Source organism: Oncorhynchus mykiss, chromosome 20 (genome assembly GCF_013265735.2).
Source record: "Oncorhynchus mykiss isolate Arlee chromosome 20, USDA_OmykA_1.1, whole genome shotgun sequence".
NCBI classification, from domain to species: domain Eukaryota; kingdom Metazoa; phylum Chordata; class Actinopteri; order Salmoniformes; family Salmonidae; genus Oncorhynchus; species Oncorhynchus mykiss.
In genome coordinates, this window is record NC_048584.1 from 15,471,583 (window position 1) to 15,488,060 (window position 16,478).

The following is a 16,478-nucleotide window of genomic DNA, read 5'->3' on the forward strand; positions in this document are numbered from 1 at the left end:
TGTGTCGGGGGGCTAGGGGCAGTTTGTTATATCTGGAGAACTTATCCTGTCTTATCCAGTGTCCTGTGTGAATTTAAGTATGCTCTCTCTAATTCTCTCTTTCTTTCTCTCTCTCGGAGGACCCGAGCCCTAGGACCATGCCTCAGGACTACCTGGCATGGTGACTCCTTGCTGTCCCCAGTCCACCAGGCCGTGCTGCTGCTCCAGTTTCAACTGTTCTGCCTGCGGCTATGGAATCCTGACCTGTTCACCTGACGTGCTACCTGTCCCAGACCTATTATTTGACCATGCTGGTCATTTATGAACATTTGAACATCTTGGCCATGTTCTGTTATAATCTCCACCCGGCACAGCCAGGACTGGCCACCCCTCATAGCCTGGTTCCTCTCCAGGTTTCTTCCTAGGTTTTGGCCTTTCAAGGGAGTTTTTCCTAGCCAACGTGCTTCAACACCTGCATTGCTTGCTGTTTGGGGTTTTAGGCTGGGTTTCTGTACAGCACTTTGAGATATCAGCTGATGTACGAAGGGCAATATAAATAAATTTGATTTGATTTGAACCCGGCTGGCTGTATGGACGGGGACAGTATATCTGGAGAGAGCCATGACTCTGTGAAACAGAGTATGTTACAGTCCCTGATGTCTCTCTGAAGGGATATCCTTACCCTGAGCTTGACTACTTTATAGTCAACAGAGACTGAACATTAGCAAGGAATATACTGGGAAGCTGCTTATACACACATGTGTGCAGTTGAAGTCGGAAGTTTACATACACCTTAGCCAAATACATTTCAACTCAGTTTTTCACAATTCCTGACATTTAATCCTTGTAAAAAAATCCCTGTTTTAGGTCAGTTAGGATCACCACTTCATTTTAAGAATGTGAAATGTCAGAATAATAGTAGAGGGAATTGTTTATTTCAGCTTTTATTTCTTTCATCACATTCACAGTGGGTCAGAAGTTTACATACGCTCAATTAGTATTTGGTAACCTTGCCTTTAAATTGTTTAACATGGGTCAAACGTTTCGGGTCTGCTTTCTGAGGATTAGGATTGAGGTCAGGGCTTTGTGATGACCACTCCAATACCTTGACTTTGTTGTCCTTTTTGCCAGAACTTTGGAAGTACGCTTGGGGTCATTGTCCATTTGGAAGACCCATTTGAGACCAAGCTTTAACTTCCTGACTAATGTCTTGAGATGTTGCTTCAATATATCCACATCATTTTCCATCCTCATGCTGCCATCCATTTTGTGAAGTGCACCAGTCCCTCCTTCAGCAATGCACCCCCACAACATGATGCTGCCATCCCCGTGTTTCACGGTTGGGATGGTGTTCTTCGGCTTGCAAGCCTACCCCTTTTTCCTCCAAACATAACGATGGTCATTATGGCCAAACAGTTCTATTTTGTTTCATCAGACCAGAGGACATTTCTCCAGAAAGTATGATCTTTGTCCCCATGTGCAGTTGCAAACCGTAGTCTGGCTATTTTATGGGGGTTTTGGAGCAGAGGCTTCTTCCTTACTGAGCGCCCTTTCAGGTTATGTCGATATAGGACTTTTGTACCTGTTTCCTCCAGCATCTTCACAAGGTCCTTTTCTGTTGTTCTGGGATTGGTTTGAACTTTTTTCACCAAAGTACGTCCATCTCTAGAAGACAGAACGCGTCTCCTTCCTGAGTGGTATGACGGCTGCGTGGTCCCATGGTGTTTATACTTGCATACTATTGTTTGTACAGATGGACGTGGTACCTTCAGGCGTTTGGAAATTGCTCCCAAGGATGAACCAGACTTATGGAGGTCTACAATTTTTTTTCTGAGGTCTTGGATGATTTCTTTTGATTTTTCCATGTCAAGCAAAGAGGCATTGAGTTTGAAGGTAGGCCTTGAAATACATCCACAGGTACACCTCCAATTGACTCAAATGATGTCAATTAGCCTATCAAAAGCTTCTATAGCCATGGCATAATTTTCTGGCATTTCCAAGCTGTCTAAAGTCACAGTCAACTTAGTGTATGTAACCTTCTGACCCACTGGAATTGTGATACAGTGAATTATAAGTTAAATAATCTGTCTGTAAACAATTGTTGGAAAAATTACTTGTGTCATGCACAAAGTAGATGTCCTAACCGACTTGCCAAAACTATAGTTTGTTAACAAGACATTAGTTAAGTGGTTGAAAAATAGGTTTTAATGACTCCAACCTAAGTGTATGTAAACTTCTGACTTTAACTGTATGTGTATGGTCAGGCACAGATGCACTCACACCCATACACACATGCACATCTATGCTCAAGCAGACACACACACACAGTCAGCATGGAAAACAAGAGGTGTAGAGGAACACGAGAGAGAATGCTCAGGGAAACAACTAAAGGAAGAAAAACTATTTAGATCCAATATAAATTACCTTCCAAACAATCTGTATCGAAGTATGTCCCTTTCAGTGTCAAGCACAGAGTAAACATGGAATCATTGCTTGGCGATAAAAAAGAAGAAGAGACTATACACCTCAAAGGGCTAAATGCCAAAAGCTCTTATAAACATGAGTGCAGATTAAGCTGAGCAATGAGGCTTTAAAGAAAAGGCCACAGGCCCAGAGGACAAGCCTACAGCCAACCACGGTTGAGCATCGCCAGAAGGGGGGCTTTGTTTGGTCCACTGAGCCTGGGGCAGAGCCTGGAGCTGGGCCATTGGACCAGAACGAGCTCATATGTACTCATCCTCTCATCCTCTATCTGTGTTGTCCCCTTCATTTTGCTCTCTCACTTCCTTCATCTGGGGGGCTAGGGGTTGTTTGTGTATACTGTATGGGTGTATGTGTGTGTGTGCCTGCGTCCGTGCGTGTGTGTGTGGGATCTGTGTCCCCAACCGCTAGTGACCTCTCAGGGGGACTGTAATTCAGCTGTCAATCGCACAGTCAAATGTGTTGCACGCCTTGTTGGTTAAGCCAGAGAAAAGGCTTGGTAGTGCTCTGTGGCTTGCCAAGCTTTTATCATGTAAATGTGACACACACACAGTCAATTCTCAGGGGAGGACAGGGACAGTCAGAGACAGCAGCATGGCTTGGAGGGCTCAATGTGGGGAAGCTTAACAGTGGACTGGTGAATGGCTCAGTGGGCTGACTACTGGTAACTAATAAGCCTAGGGACGTTTCTGTGTTGTGGTTCAGATCAGTCCAGTCCACACCAGCCGAGATCAGGAAACATTATACGATGTGTGTGTGTGTGTGTGTGTGTGCGTGTGTGTGTGTGTGTGTGTGTGTGTGTGTGTGTGTGTGTGTGTGTGTGTGTGTGTGTGTGTGTGTGTGTGTGTGTGTGTGTGTGTGTGTGTGTGTGTATCCATCCATCCATCCATCCATCCATCCATCCATCCATCCATCCATCCATCCATCTCCACAATTATGTCTATTGGGAAATGTAAATATTGATGATCTATATCAGAGGAAGTTTTGTCGTCTAGGTCTAATTGCTATTTATGTTGATTTTTTTGGTTGTTGAAGTGACTGGTAGCAGGTATACATAAATACTTATGGTAATATATACATGTAAACACAAGTAATAGTGACCAGTAGCAGGATAGATGCTGTACATTCTAATGCTAATGGAAATGAATAATCAATGAACAGCGGCGTAATGGTAGTAATACATCTAGTCAATAATCATTGATGACCAGAGAAGCATGATGATGGCTCTGGGAGAGAAGACTGGGGTCCAGTAGTAAATTTGTATGCATTCTAATGCTATCACGCTAATCCTCAGTAAGTTAAATTATGCCTTTGAGTGCTCCCATACCTGTCAGCTTTGAACTGTTGATTGATTACATTTTCCCTGTCCCTGATCCAACACGATTACCAGACACACACACACACACACACACACACAATCTTGTATAACTGACCTTGTGGGGACACTCAATTCAGTGCCATTCAAAATCCTATTTTCCCGAAACCCAACCTTAACCCTAAAGCTAACCTTATCTCCTAACCCTAACCCTAAAACTAACCCTAGCTCCGAACCTTAACACTAATTCTAACCTTAACCCTAAACCCCCTAGAAATTGCATTTGACCGTGTGTGGAAGAACAAAATGTCGTCAGTTGGTCAAATGTTTTGTTTGTTTACTATTCTTGTGGGGACTTCAGTTGAAGTCGGAAGTTTACATATACAGTGCCTTGCGAAAGTATTCGGCCCCCTTGAACTTTGCGACCTTTTGCCACATTTCAGGCTTCAAACATAAAGATATAAAACTGTATTTTTTTGTGAAGAATCAACAACAAGTGGGACACAATCATGAAGTGGAATGACATTTATTGGATATTTCAAACTTTTTTAACAAATCAAAAACTGAAAAATTGGACGTGCAAAATTATTCAGCCCCTTTACTTTCAGTGCAGCAAACTCTCTCCAGAAGTTCAGTGAGGATCTCTGAATGATCCAATGTTGACCTAAATGACTAATGATGATAAATACAATCCACCTGTGTGTAATCACGTCTCCGTATAAATGCACCTGCACTGTGATAGTCTCAGAGGTCCGTTAAAAGCGCAGAGAGCATCATGAAGAACAAGGAACACACCAGGCAGGTCCGAGATACTGTTGTGAAGAAGTTTAAAGCCGGATTTGGATACAAAAATATTTCCCAAGCTTTAAACATCCCAAGGAGCACTGTGCAAGCGATAATATTGAAATGGAAGGAGTATCAGACCACTGCAAATCTACCAAGACCTGGCCGTCCCTCTAAACTTTCAGCTCATACAAGGAGAAGACTGATCAGAGATGCAGCCAAGATGCCCATGATCACTCTGGATGAACTGCAGAGATCTACAGCTGAGGTGGAAGACTCTGTCCATAGGACAACAATCAGTCGTATATTGCACAAATCTGGCCTTTATGGAAGAGTGGCAAGAAGAAAGCCATTTCTTTAAGATGTCCATAAAAAGTGTTGTTTAAAGTTTGCCACAAGCCACCTGGGAGACACACCAAACATGTGGAAGAAGGTGCTCTGGTCAGATGAAACCAAAATTGAACTTTTTGGCAACAATGCAAAACGTTATGTTTGGCGTAAAAGCAACACAGCTGAACACACCATCCCCACTGTCAAACATGGTGGTGGCAGCATCATGGTTTGGGCCTGCTTTTCTTCAGCAGGCACAGGGAAGATGGTTAAAATTGATGGGAAGATGGATGGAGCCAAATACAGGACCATTCTGGAAGAAAACCTGATGGAGTCTGCAAAAGACCTGAGACTGGGACGGAGATTTGTCTTCCAACAAGACAATGATCCAAAACATAAAGCAAAATCTTAATCCTAGTAAAAATTCCCTGTCTTAGGTCAGTAAGGATCACCACTTCCAGACTCCGACAAAATTGAAACTAAATTGACGCCTTGTAGCATGCATGGCCTTGTCATGATAACATTGAGATATACCAGTCTGTATGTGTATTGTAATTGTCAATACGTTCTGTTTCAAATGACTACATTTCACCAGCGCTGATATCCCGCCCCCCCAATAAAAACTGCACTGAATTGACGCCTTGTAACATGGCCTTGTCATGCTAACATTAAGATATACCAGGTAAAGTATGTGTCTGTCTAGTCTATAACGCATTGTTGCTATGCGTGCTGATTCAGATGACTGTATTTCACCAGCCATGATATCACAGACGGTACATGTCACCGATTCGTATGGATGTGCGTTCATCCGCACATCCTGGAAAACACTGGCGTTAAAACACTGACGTGAAATTCCCCCTAGGTACAGATCTAGCTTCCCCTCCCCCAACCATAACCTTAACCATTAGCGTTGAAAATGTAAAACTGACCCAAGATCAGCGTGTAGGGGCAACTTCACTCGACACTGTCATTAAACTATGCACATCTGTTCACGTGGAGTTAAGCTAGACTGCCTGTGAACACAGGAATCAATTAAACTTCTCGCTCTGACTTTTTCCTCCAATTAAAAGGACCACACCTTGGGGAGAGGCCATCGATTAGGTAACTATGTTTTGTACATTGAATTAATGGACTGTTTTTTTTTTGTTCTCATCCATATTTCACTAACACATGTGGAGTGACACAGGGATGCTCCTGCATCCTAAGCCTGTACCACTCTTACGATCACGGATCACACTCTCCCCCCTGAAACCTCTGAAAAACACTGCTATCGCTTCTCCCAGTTGGTGCAGGCTTAAGCTCATTTCGGTAAAAACACATATAGGAGCAGAGTTTCCTCGACAAGCAGGGGATGCCTAGCGGTAAGTGCATAGCCCCTTCAGGAAAGCACAACTCATCCTCATCAATACTCCATCATCAGTCAGACGAGTAGGATTGGGCGGTATCCAGATGTTCACATCATCATTACCGTCCTTCTCTCATCCCGGGATCTCAGTTTCATTACCGTTTTAGTACACAAGGCGGTGTTATAAACACAAAAAGCCCATTGGCCTCCTTATTAAGTCAACCACTTACTTACCTAACTAGCAAGTTAAACCAAATGCACAGCTGGACTCACCAGCTCCCGCTTTCTCCCGTTGTGCTTTTTTACAAACAAACACGTGACTGGGTCAACAGTTCTGCGGAACTACTGTAAGCTTCATAATGTAAGATAACGTAGTGCACAAGTTGACTGCAGGTATTAACTTAAAAAGTATCTACAAATATTCAAATTGTTTGAAAAACCTCAAAGACATTGTTTTGATTATATCGGAAAAAACATCCCGTGGCTTATTCCAAATACCCCGGTATACGGTATATACAGTGTACTGCCCAAGCCTACCAACTAGAGGAGGAAGCTAGAGCAAATGGTGTGTTGACTCTTCAAAATCACCGCTACAGATATATCTTTAGCTATACTAAAATGACCCCTACCCACTACTCCCTCTGAGAGGATTGCTGAGGTGTAGCTTCAGCAATATGGGGAAAATTCCACAAAGGGAATCAGCCTGTTACCATATTACTGTGCCTTAAGAACCTAACCTATCCAATTCAGATGTCGATGAAAAGACTAGGGAAATATAATAGGGGCTAGGATCTAGAAGTTAGGGTGCAGGGGTTAGTTTGGGACTGAGCAACACAGACTGGGCTATGTTGGGGTCGTCATCTCACCTGGGATGTTGTGGATGGTGATGGCCAGGATCAGGAGGACGATGCGCCTCCAGCTGCTTCCTGTTTGCCCTGCCCCATCCTGTTGCCGACTGCCCACTTCCTGTCCCTCGGAGTCTGAAGAGCCAGCATCGGCGTAGGGGCCTTTCCTCCTTTGGTACACGTCTCCTCCGTTCTCAAGCTTTTCTGTAAGGAAGAGAAGACCACATTCAGATAACATTCCTACAACACACTGCGCTTGCCAATCAAGCAATCTTTCAGATTAGAATACGATTAAGCAATGTTAGAAGACGATTAAGCACTGGTAACCATTATTTCCGCAAATGGTATCTAATGAAAAGTCCAAGTGAGACAGAGGTCTGATGAGAAGCTGATGATTATGGTCATCATCACTTGCATTACGTTTTCAGTGTAAAGGCATGAGCACAATTCCATTATTTAGCTAACTGTAACAATTTTCAAACAGCATGAATTTAATGTCATGAAATCTCAGTTAATTAACTAAAACAATTGCATTGCGGCAATTGTCTGCTTGAATCAGCATGAACAATACACAAAGAGAACGGCACTGGAAATAATCAAATGACTGCAAACGATTGTTCAATTCTTCTACACAAGAATAATGAGTGCGTCAATGCAATTAGCAAGAACAAATTGAACAATCTACTTTAAATTCAGAGAGTAAAGTGACTGCACGCTCTGGACACGACTAAATGATGACAATACAACTATTAATGCTGGTACATATGAAGAAGTGTATTGCTGTAGTTATTTTGGTTGTTTCATTCTTGTCTTTGCTTCAATAACAAATCTCACCAGATAGGGTCTGCTGTATGGTCGGGATATCTCCCCAAGGGTTATCCCTCTAACTCCCTGACCCTGTGACTCTGCAGTGAGGTCGCCAGTATGATAAGGGACTTTAAGCCAATTTGCAAAATGGTTTCAACAGTGTGTTGGTATACTCTTTGATGTTTGTCTTAGACATTTTGTATTACGAAAAGTGGGAATGTAATAATTTGTCATACAGGGAAAAGTTTGGATTTCCTGAATCAGAAATGCCTTAAACTGTTGTTTTGGTCTGTCCTCTCTCGAAGTTATGGCGATAGTGATGACAGATGATATCTAGATGCATGGAAGGGATAATTCGACCGAGAACAGTGTGAGCCTCACCCCCTCTAACAAGCTGAAGTAATGGCGACAATGGCATTCATTACGGCCCTGTCCTTCAACACTTCTACTTGAAGCTGAGTGTGGCATGTCCTGAGACCGTCCACGTGAAGTGAGTATGGAGAGAGACCACGCCCAAACTCCTCTCATGCTGCTGATGCACTGGTCGGAAAATGGACAAGACAGAATGGACTGTACGGAATGGTGGTGGAAGCTCAGGTGAGAGATGAATTTGCTTGGGAAAATCAGATTATTCCCCAGATATTGAAATCGGGACATTATCGAAGGCATCCGCTTTGACAGGCATGAGTTACATGTGTGCCATTGTGAGGATGAACGGTAATGCTATCTGAAGAAGAAAATGAAGAGACGCCAGAAGAATGAGTGCCCGGAAGGAAGCGAGGATAAAAAAAGTGAGGATAAAAGTTGATCAACTTTCAAAGCAGAATTACTTTCCTGTTGTTCCTCAACTGTAGTGTATGATACATCCTTTTCTAGCTCTGAGTCTCTACTTTTATCCAATGTAAAAATAAAAATAAACACCATTTCACATTTTGCTACATAAGACCGAATCGAGCCGGTCGGTCACATGTAGAGGCGACTATGGAAGTTAAGTAGAACGTCACACATACCCAGATCATGGTGGGAGTAGCAGAGATAGTGTTGTAATTTCAGACACTATTGTCAACTTTCTTTCTTTTACATTTTTGTATTTATTTTTTTAACCCCTTTTTCTCCCTAATTTCGTGGTATCCAATTTTTAGTAGCTACTATCTTGTCTCATCGCTACAACTCCCGTACAGGCTCGGGAGAGACGAAGGTTGAAAGTCATGCATCCTCTGATACACAACCCAACCAAGCCGCACTGCTTCTTAACACAGCGCGCATCCAACCCGGAAGCCAGCCGCACCAATGTGTCGAAGGAAACACCGTGCACCTGGCAACCTTGGTTAGCGTGCACTGCACCTGACCCGCCACAGGAGTCGCTGGTGCGCGATGAGACAAGGATATCCCTACTGGCCAAGCCCTCCCTAACCCGGACGACGCTAGGCCAATTGTGCGTCGCCCCACGGACCTCCCGGTTGCGGCCGGTTACGACAGAGCCTGGGCGCAAACCCAGAGTCGCTGCAGTACAGCCACTATTGTCAACTTTCAGTGAGGGGTTCATCCAAGAAGGTAAAACACTTGTAAGACTAGCTATAGATCCCTGTGTACAGGAGGTCACCTCACCGGAAGGGAAGTTCGCTGTAATAATAGCATAGATATGCAAGGAGTTGACTGCGCCTAATGGGAGGGTAAAAATACTTGTTCTGGTGGAAATACATCTTTGTTTTTTCAGTTGTTTGACACATTGGGTGAATGAACTTGGTTTGAGGTTTACTAGTTGTCCTGAGTTTTACTCAGTTTTACTAACAGTTGGCATTGTCGGCAGGATTCACCACGATTTACAGTCGAACTAGAACGTCTGAATCAGTGAAACAGGAGCCGGCACCAAAAACAAGCTAGACACAGTTCCTATACCTGTTATCACTCATTCTGACTTATTGAGGAGATGAGAGTCGTAGGCTGAACAAATTATAGGATATGGACCTAGAAAACCAGAGCAGGGTAGTACCTGCAGAGGGTAAATCCTAGGGGGTCAATCCCGAGGGGGTTGGTTCCTGCGAGTACCATAAAGTATAGGGTAAGTGCTGGAATGTTATCCTGGGCAGGTTAGTCCCTGCGGAGGATAAGTCCAAGGCGGTATATGCCAAGTGGATTGGTTCCTGCTAGCTACATATAAGCATAGGGTAAGTCCTGGAAGGTAAGCCAAAGCAGGTTGGTACCTGCAGAGGTTAAGTCCTAAGGGGTAAATACCAAGTGGGGTTGGTTCCCTACTAAACCCATAAGGGGGGGGGGGGGGGGGGGGGGGTACTAGTACGGTAGGTTGTAGAGAAGTAGTCCATGGAGGACAAAAGGAGGGAATGTGGATGGCTACAGAAGGTTGAAACACATTCATGGTTAGAAAAGCAAGAAGGTATTTGAACGTTGTTTGAACATGACTTGCGTGTATTAGCAGTAGCAATAAGGAGAGAGGTTGGTTTATGCCCTATTGGGGCAGGCAACCATGACATATTATGTGGAAATTGGAAAACAACTGTGAATAATTTTGGTAATGTGTGTTGTCAACAACATTGATGTTTGAAACGTGACACTGGTGTATCGACATTAGGGCTCCGGTATTCTCCAGCAGTAAATTGGCAGACTCTTCAGTTTTGGTTCTAACACAAGGTATCAGGTGCCGTGGCCAATTAATAGGCACAAATATCGTAACTACTCGCCGGAAAAGTGGGTATCACTAACTTGGAAAATTGTTAATAGTGGGCGTGTATTCGAGCCATGAATGAGGAAATTTGAACACCCTAGACACCGCCGCGAGAGGCACAGAAATCGATAAAATTGGGTACCTAAGAACATTATTTGTAGAGTTCTGAAAAGCAATTCTGTCAAGTGACAGCATTGGGGTTACCAAACTCCACAAAGAATTACTCACAATATTAACTCCACTTTAATTTCTCGTGACCCCTCCTCCCTTTCGTCAGTTCTTTGAAGCTATTTCAGAAGAAGACGGAATAAAGTGTCTCACGAGGTTAAAAAAAACGCCCAAGGTTTTCTGATTTGGAAGGAGTGCTTGGCCGTGCCAATTTTAACTTGTTACTTTTTAGAATCCATTCCCCTGGCATTTTGCATTGATTATCCAACCCCAAAATTGGTTCCACACCCGTCGCCATGTAAAATGATTCAGGTATTGTTACTAGTTCTATGGTCAGAGCCATGCGTAGTAGTTGTATCGCTTTCGATGAACCCCTCACTGAAAATGGACAATTGTGTCTGGAATGACAACACTATCTCTGCTACTCCCACCATGATCTGGGTATGTGTGACGTTCAACTCTGTACTGTGCACAGTTAGCTGTCCTTCCTCTACTATGAGCTATCCCCTGTATCACTATACACAGATGAGTGGTATCGTTCCCCAGAGACTATTACCCACTTCCTTAATCTATGAGCCTCACAAATCTCCGCCCCAGTCATATTCAATTCCACTTCCCCAATTCCACTGTACTGTTAACGCGTTGGTTTTTGGGACTCCATAGAATACACTTACGTCGGTCCTGACAGACTCGGCAACCCCGCATGAAAATATTATGTCTCAAACATTGGCCCCTTATGTACTTTGCCTCCGGCCTCAAATACATTTTCACCTAGATCCTTCCATCTAAACCATAACACATGAATCACTACTGCTAGGCTACTTTGGACACACCTACTCATTCCAATGGTTCTTCTTTATTTTTTACTATTTTCTACAATGAATGGGATCAATTTTGTTTGTTTTTGCTGTTCTCCAAATAGCATTGTAGGGGTTTTAAATTGTGTAGAAATGTAACAAATGAGCTTCAACTTTCTAATTTTGAAGGGATTGTTCCCAGACCTCAAAAGTGGCCTCCTGATGTGGTTAAAGCATTGTTGTGGTCTTAGTACATTCAATTGTTTTAGTTGTTCTACAAAAAAAAGTGTGAATTCATAAAATAATTAACTAGGAAACCCGGGAAAAATAAAACCAGGAAAACAGAATTTACCAAAAAGAAAACAAGCACAAAGAAAGGTGAAACAGATCAGGGTGTGACAATGGAAAGTAGGTTATGATAAGCTACTTTCCCCAGCCCGCGAATTAAAGATAACATTTAAATTATGCATGCAGCATCCACTTACCGAGGCCAGTATTTTTTCATTTGTGCCAGTAGCTTTCAGTTGGCACTGGCCTGGTGTGCCACTGGCAAATTGACCTGAATGTCAAGCCTTGCAAGGGCATGACAATTTAAAAGATGGCTAGTCATTATTAGCCTGGTTTTGTATGTAATGAATGTACATTATGAGACACAGGTCAGGTCATTATTACCATCAACTTAATAAGTGGGTCGCACCAGTGGAAAAATGTAGTGTAGAGCCCTGAATCAGCTGAATAAATTCAAATAGAAATGTTCTTTTTCACAATTAAATTATTTATGTGAGTAGGGGAGCCAAATAAAGAGAAAGAGACAGCAATATCAGAAGGCTTCAAAGGCAGGATAACACTTGTCAGCATGACCCTGTGCCCGCTAATTAGCGTGTGGCCTGTACCTTATTCCCATATGGTGACCTTAGCGTGGGCAAACCTAGCATACGAGCTGGAGAAACGCATTTGCATGGGGCTGCCAGGAGCTCAGGTGCCCACTTCACTGGCTCTCATCTTGCATTAGAGTAAAAGTGGTCGGGAGATGGGGTTGTGTGTGTGTGTGTGTGTGTGTCTGTTGTGTGTGTGTCTGTGGTGTGTGTGTGTGTGTGTGTGTGTGTGTGTGTGTGTGTGTGTAGGGGGGCTGATTGATTGCAGCTGGGCAATGGGTTCCAGCACCAACAGCCAACCCCCCTAGAGTAGAAACTGATCTACAGGAAGAAGGCTCTGATTGTACTATAATTAACCTACTCATCTCTCTGATCATTGGGAATAAGTGCCAGGAAAACACACACACACACACAAGCATCCCACACACAAACACACCCACGGGCACGCACACGCACACACGCAAAAGCATACCACACACACTTGAGAGCAATCTTGAGCATATTAAAAAAGATCATATGCACGTATGCTCCATTGAGTGGGGAACGGAGGGACAAAGACCCCAATTACCCATCCACACAGGGTCGAAGGATAAGATATGGGGATGTACTGGTTTAGGCTACTAATACCAGACTATGTGAGCGGAGCGGAGCTGGAGCGGAGCATGTCCAAATTTTCCTGGAGAGCGGAGCGAGATTCCCAAAGACTGGAGCGTCGGCCTTCTCGCCCGCTCCAATTTCGCTCCAGTTGCGATCACTTCACGAGCTCAGGGCATCCCCGCCCCAGCATGCATTTGTGGTCTACTTGTGTGCTGCTATAGCCCTTTGCTTAAGCTACTGTCAAGGAGTTTGCTAAATATTTTCATAAAGACAGTGATAAAACACTGGTGCTAAATCAAGGTGACTAACAAAGATGAGGACCAACAGCAAGAGAGGGAGTGCAGTGATTTAGTGTCCACAACTAAATAACCATTGTGGAATCTAATCCCAAAAGCATGAGTTTGTACTTTTTTAAACATTTTTATTTCACCTTTATTCAACCAGGTAGGCCAGTTGAGAACAAGTTCTCATTTACAACTGCGACCTGGCCAAGAGGAGAACAACAACACAGAGTTACACATGGGATAAACAAATGTACAGTCAATAACACAATAGAAAACTCTATACACAGTGTGTGCAAATGTAGTAAGATTAGGGAGGTAAGGCAATACATAGGCCATAGTGGTGAAATAATTACAATTTAGCATTAACACTAGAGTGACAGATGTGCAGATGATGTGCAAGTAGAGATACTGGGATGCAAAAGAGCAAAAAAAGAACGATATGGGGATGAGGTAGCTGGGTGGGCTATTTACAGATGGGCTGTGTACAGGTGCAGTGATCGGTAAACTGCTCTGACAGCTGATACTTGTATTTAGTGAGGGAGATATAAGTCTCCAGCTTCAGTGACTTTTGCAAGGTGGCAAAAGAGGTGTTGCTTTGGGGGTGACCAGTGAAATATACCTGCTGGAGCTTGTGCTACGGATGGGTGTTGCTATGGTGACCAGTGAGCTGAGATAAGGCAGGGCTTTACCCAGCAAAGACTTATAGATGACCTGGAGCCAGTGGGGTTGGCGACGGATATAGTGTTTATATGCTGTTTAATATGACACGTAGCCTATTTGAAATTATATTCGCTTCATACATCCACCTTTTCGTGTTTGTTCAAACACTTTTATTCAAATCCATATGGTGTGGTTTCAATACTTAAACCAATTAGTAGGTCCAGGTAGTCACAAAAATAGATGGGTGTTGGTTAAATTGTGATTTTAATGAATGGAGTGGTTTTTAGCTGAGTGGTAGGAAAGGACATGGAGCGCTGAGCGGGATTTCCAACCATTCAATTCCGCTCACATGCTCTTATTTGGAGCTGGAGCACAGAGTGGTTTTTAGCTGAGTGGTAGGAAAGGACATGGAGCGCTGAGCGGGATTTCCAGCCATTCAATTCCGCTCACATGCTCTTATTCCTACACAGTTATGAAAAGGGTCTCACCATCCTTATGTGTAATTGCTCTACTAGGAGGAAAATACTGGGACAAAAGAGAGCATTTAGTTCACTTAGATCCTTACAGACCACATACACTGAACAAAAATACAACACGCAACACGTAAAGTGTTGGTCCCATGTTTCATGAGCTGAAATAAAAGATCCCAGATATTTGCCATACGCACAAAAAGTTTATTTCTCTCAAATGTTGTGTATATATTTGTTTACATCCCTGTTAGTGAGCATTTCTTCTTTGCCAAGATAATCCAGGTGTGGCATTTCAATAAGCTGATTAAACAGAATGATCGTTACACAGGTGCACCTTGTGCTGGGGACAATTAAATGCCACTCTAAAATGTGCAGTTTTGTCACACAACACAATACCACAGGTGTCTCGAGTTTTGAGGGAGCGTGCAATTGGAATGCTGACTGCTGGAATGTCCACCAGAACTGTTACCAGATAATTGAATGTTAATTTCTCTACCATAAGCTGGCTTCTTTACCTGCGGGACCGTCTGAGACCAGCCACCAGCCAGCTGATGAAACTGTGGGTTTTCACAAACAAAGAATTTATGCACAAACTGTCAGAAACCGTCTCAGGGAAGCTCATCTGCATGCTCGTCATCCTCACCAGGGTCTTAACCTGACTACAGTTTGGTGTCGTAACCGACTTCAGTGGGCAAATGCTCACCTTCGATGGCCACTGGCAAGCTGGAGAAGTGTGCTCTTCATGGATGAATCCCGGTTTCAACTGTACCAGGCAGATGGCAGACAGTGTGTATGGCATTGTGTGGGTGAGCAGTTTGCACAATGTCAACATTGTGAACAGAGTGGTGGTGGGGTTATGGTATGGGCAGGCCAAAGCTATGTACGACAAACAAATTGCATTTTGATTGCACAGAGATACCGTGACAAGATCCTGAGGCCCAGTGCCATGCCATTCACCCGTCGCCATCACCTGGAAGCTATTCCCTGCATACTCACCAGACATGTCGCCTATTGAAAATGTTTGGGATGCTCTGGACAGCTGTGTACGACAGCATGTTCCAGTTCCCGCACAATCAACAGCCTGATCAACTCTATGCGAAGGAGATGTGTTGTTGTGCATGAGGCAAGTGGTGTCCACACCAGATACTGACTGGTTTTCTGATACACGGCACAATTTTTTTTTAAAGGTATCTGTAACAAACAGATGCATATCTGTATTCCCAGTCATGTGAAATCTATAGATTAGAGCCTAATGCATTTATTTCTGTCACGCCCTGATCTGTTTCACCTGTACTTGTGATTGTCTCCACCCCCTCCAGGTGTCGCTTATTTTCCCCAGTGTATTTTCCCCAGTGTATTTATCCCCGTGTTTCCTGTCTCTCTGTGTCAGTTTGTCTTGTATGTTTAGTCAAACAGTGTGTTCTTCCCCGTAATCCTTTTCTATTCTCTTTTGCTAGTCTTACCCGGTTTTGACCCCTGCCTGACTCTGGACTACTTTCCCACCTGCCTGATCATCCTGCCTGCCCTGACCATGAATCTGCCTGATCATCCTGCCTGCCCTGACCATGAATCTGCCTGCCCTTCGGTACCTATTGGACTCTGAACTGTTTTTTTTTTAACCTTTTGCCTCTACACAACCATTCTCTTGCCTACCCCTTTTTGGATTAATAAACATTGTAAGACTCCAATCATCTGCCTCGTGTGTTTCTGCATCTGCGTCTCGCCTTGTGCCTTGATCATTTCAATTGACTGATTTCCTTACATGAACTGTTACTCAGTAAAATATTTGAAATTGTTGCATGTTGGGTTTAGATTTTTGTTCAGTGTACATATTTGAGCTCAGGGTACATTTATTCATTCATAAATTGCATTATGAGCTGCTGAGAGAGAGAGTGATAAGATTAATGCTAAGGAGGAAGTAGCATCGGAGAGAGAGTAGAAAGCTCAAACTTTAATTATATGAAACTTAAGCTATAACTGAGGTAGATTCAGGAGTCAACTAGCCTCTTCTCCTGGTCAATACAGATAATAACCTCTGGGGAATTCATACACTCCAATT

At 43.5% G+C, this 16,478-nt stretch overlaps 1 pseudogene; it reads right to left on the reverse strand.

Moving 5' to 3' along the window:
• Positions 1–16,478, reverse strand: part of LOC110498749 — a 155,757-nt pseudogene that overhangs the window by 50,290 nt on the left and 88,989 nt on the right.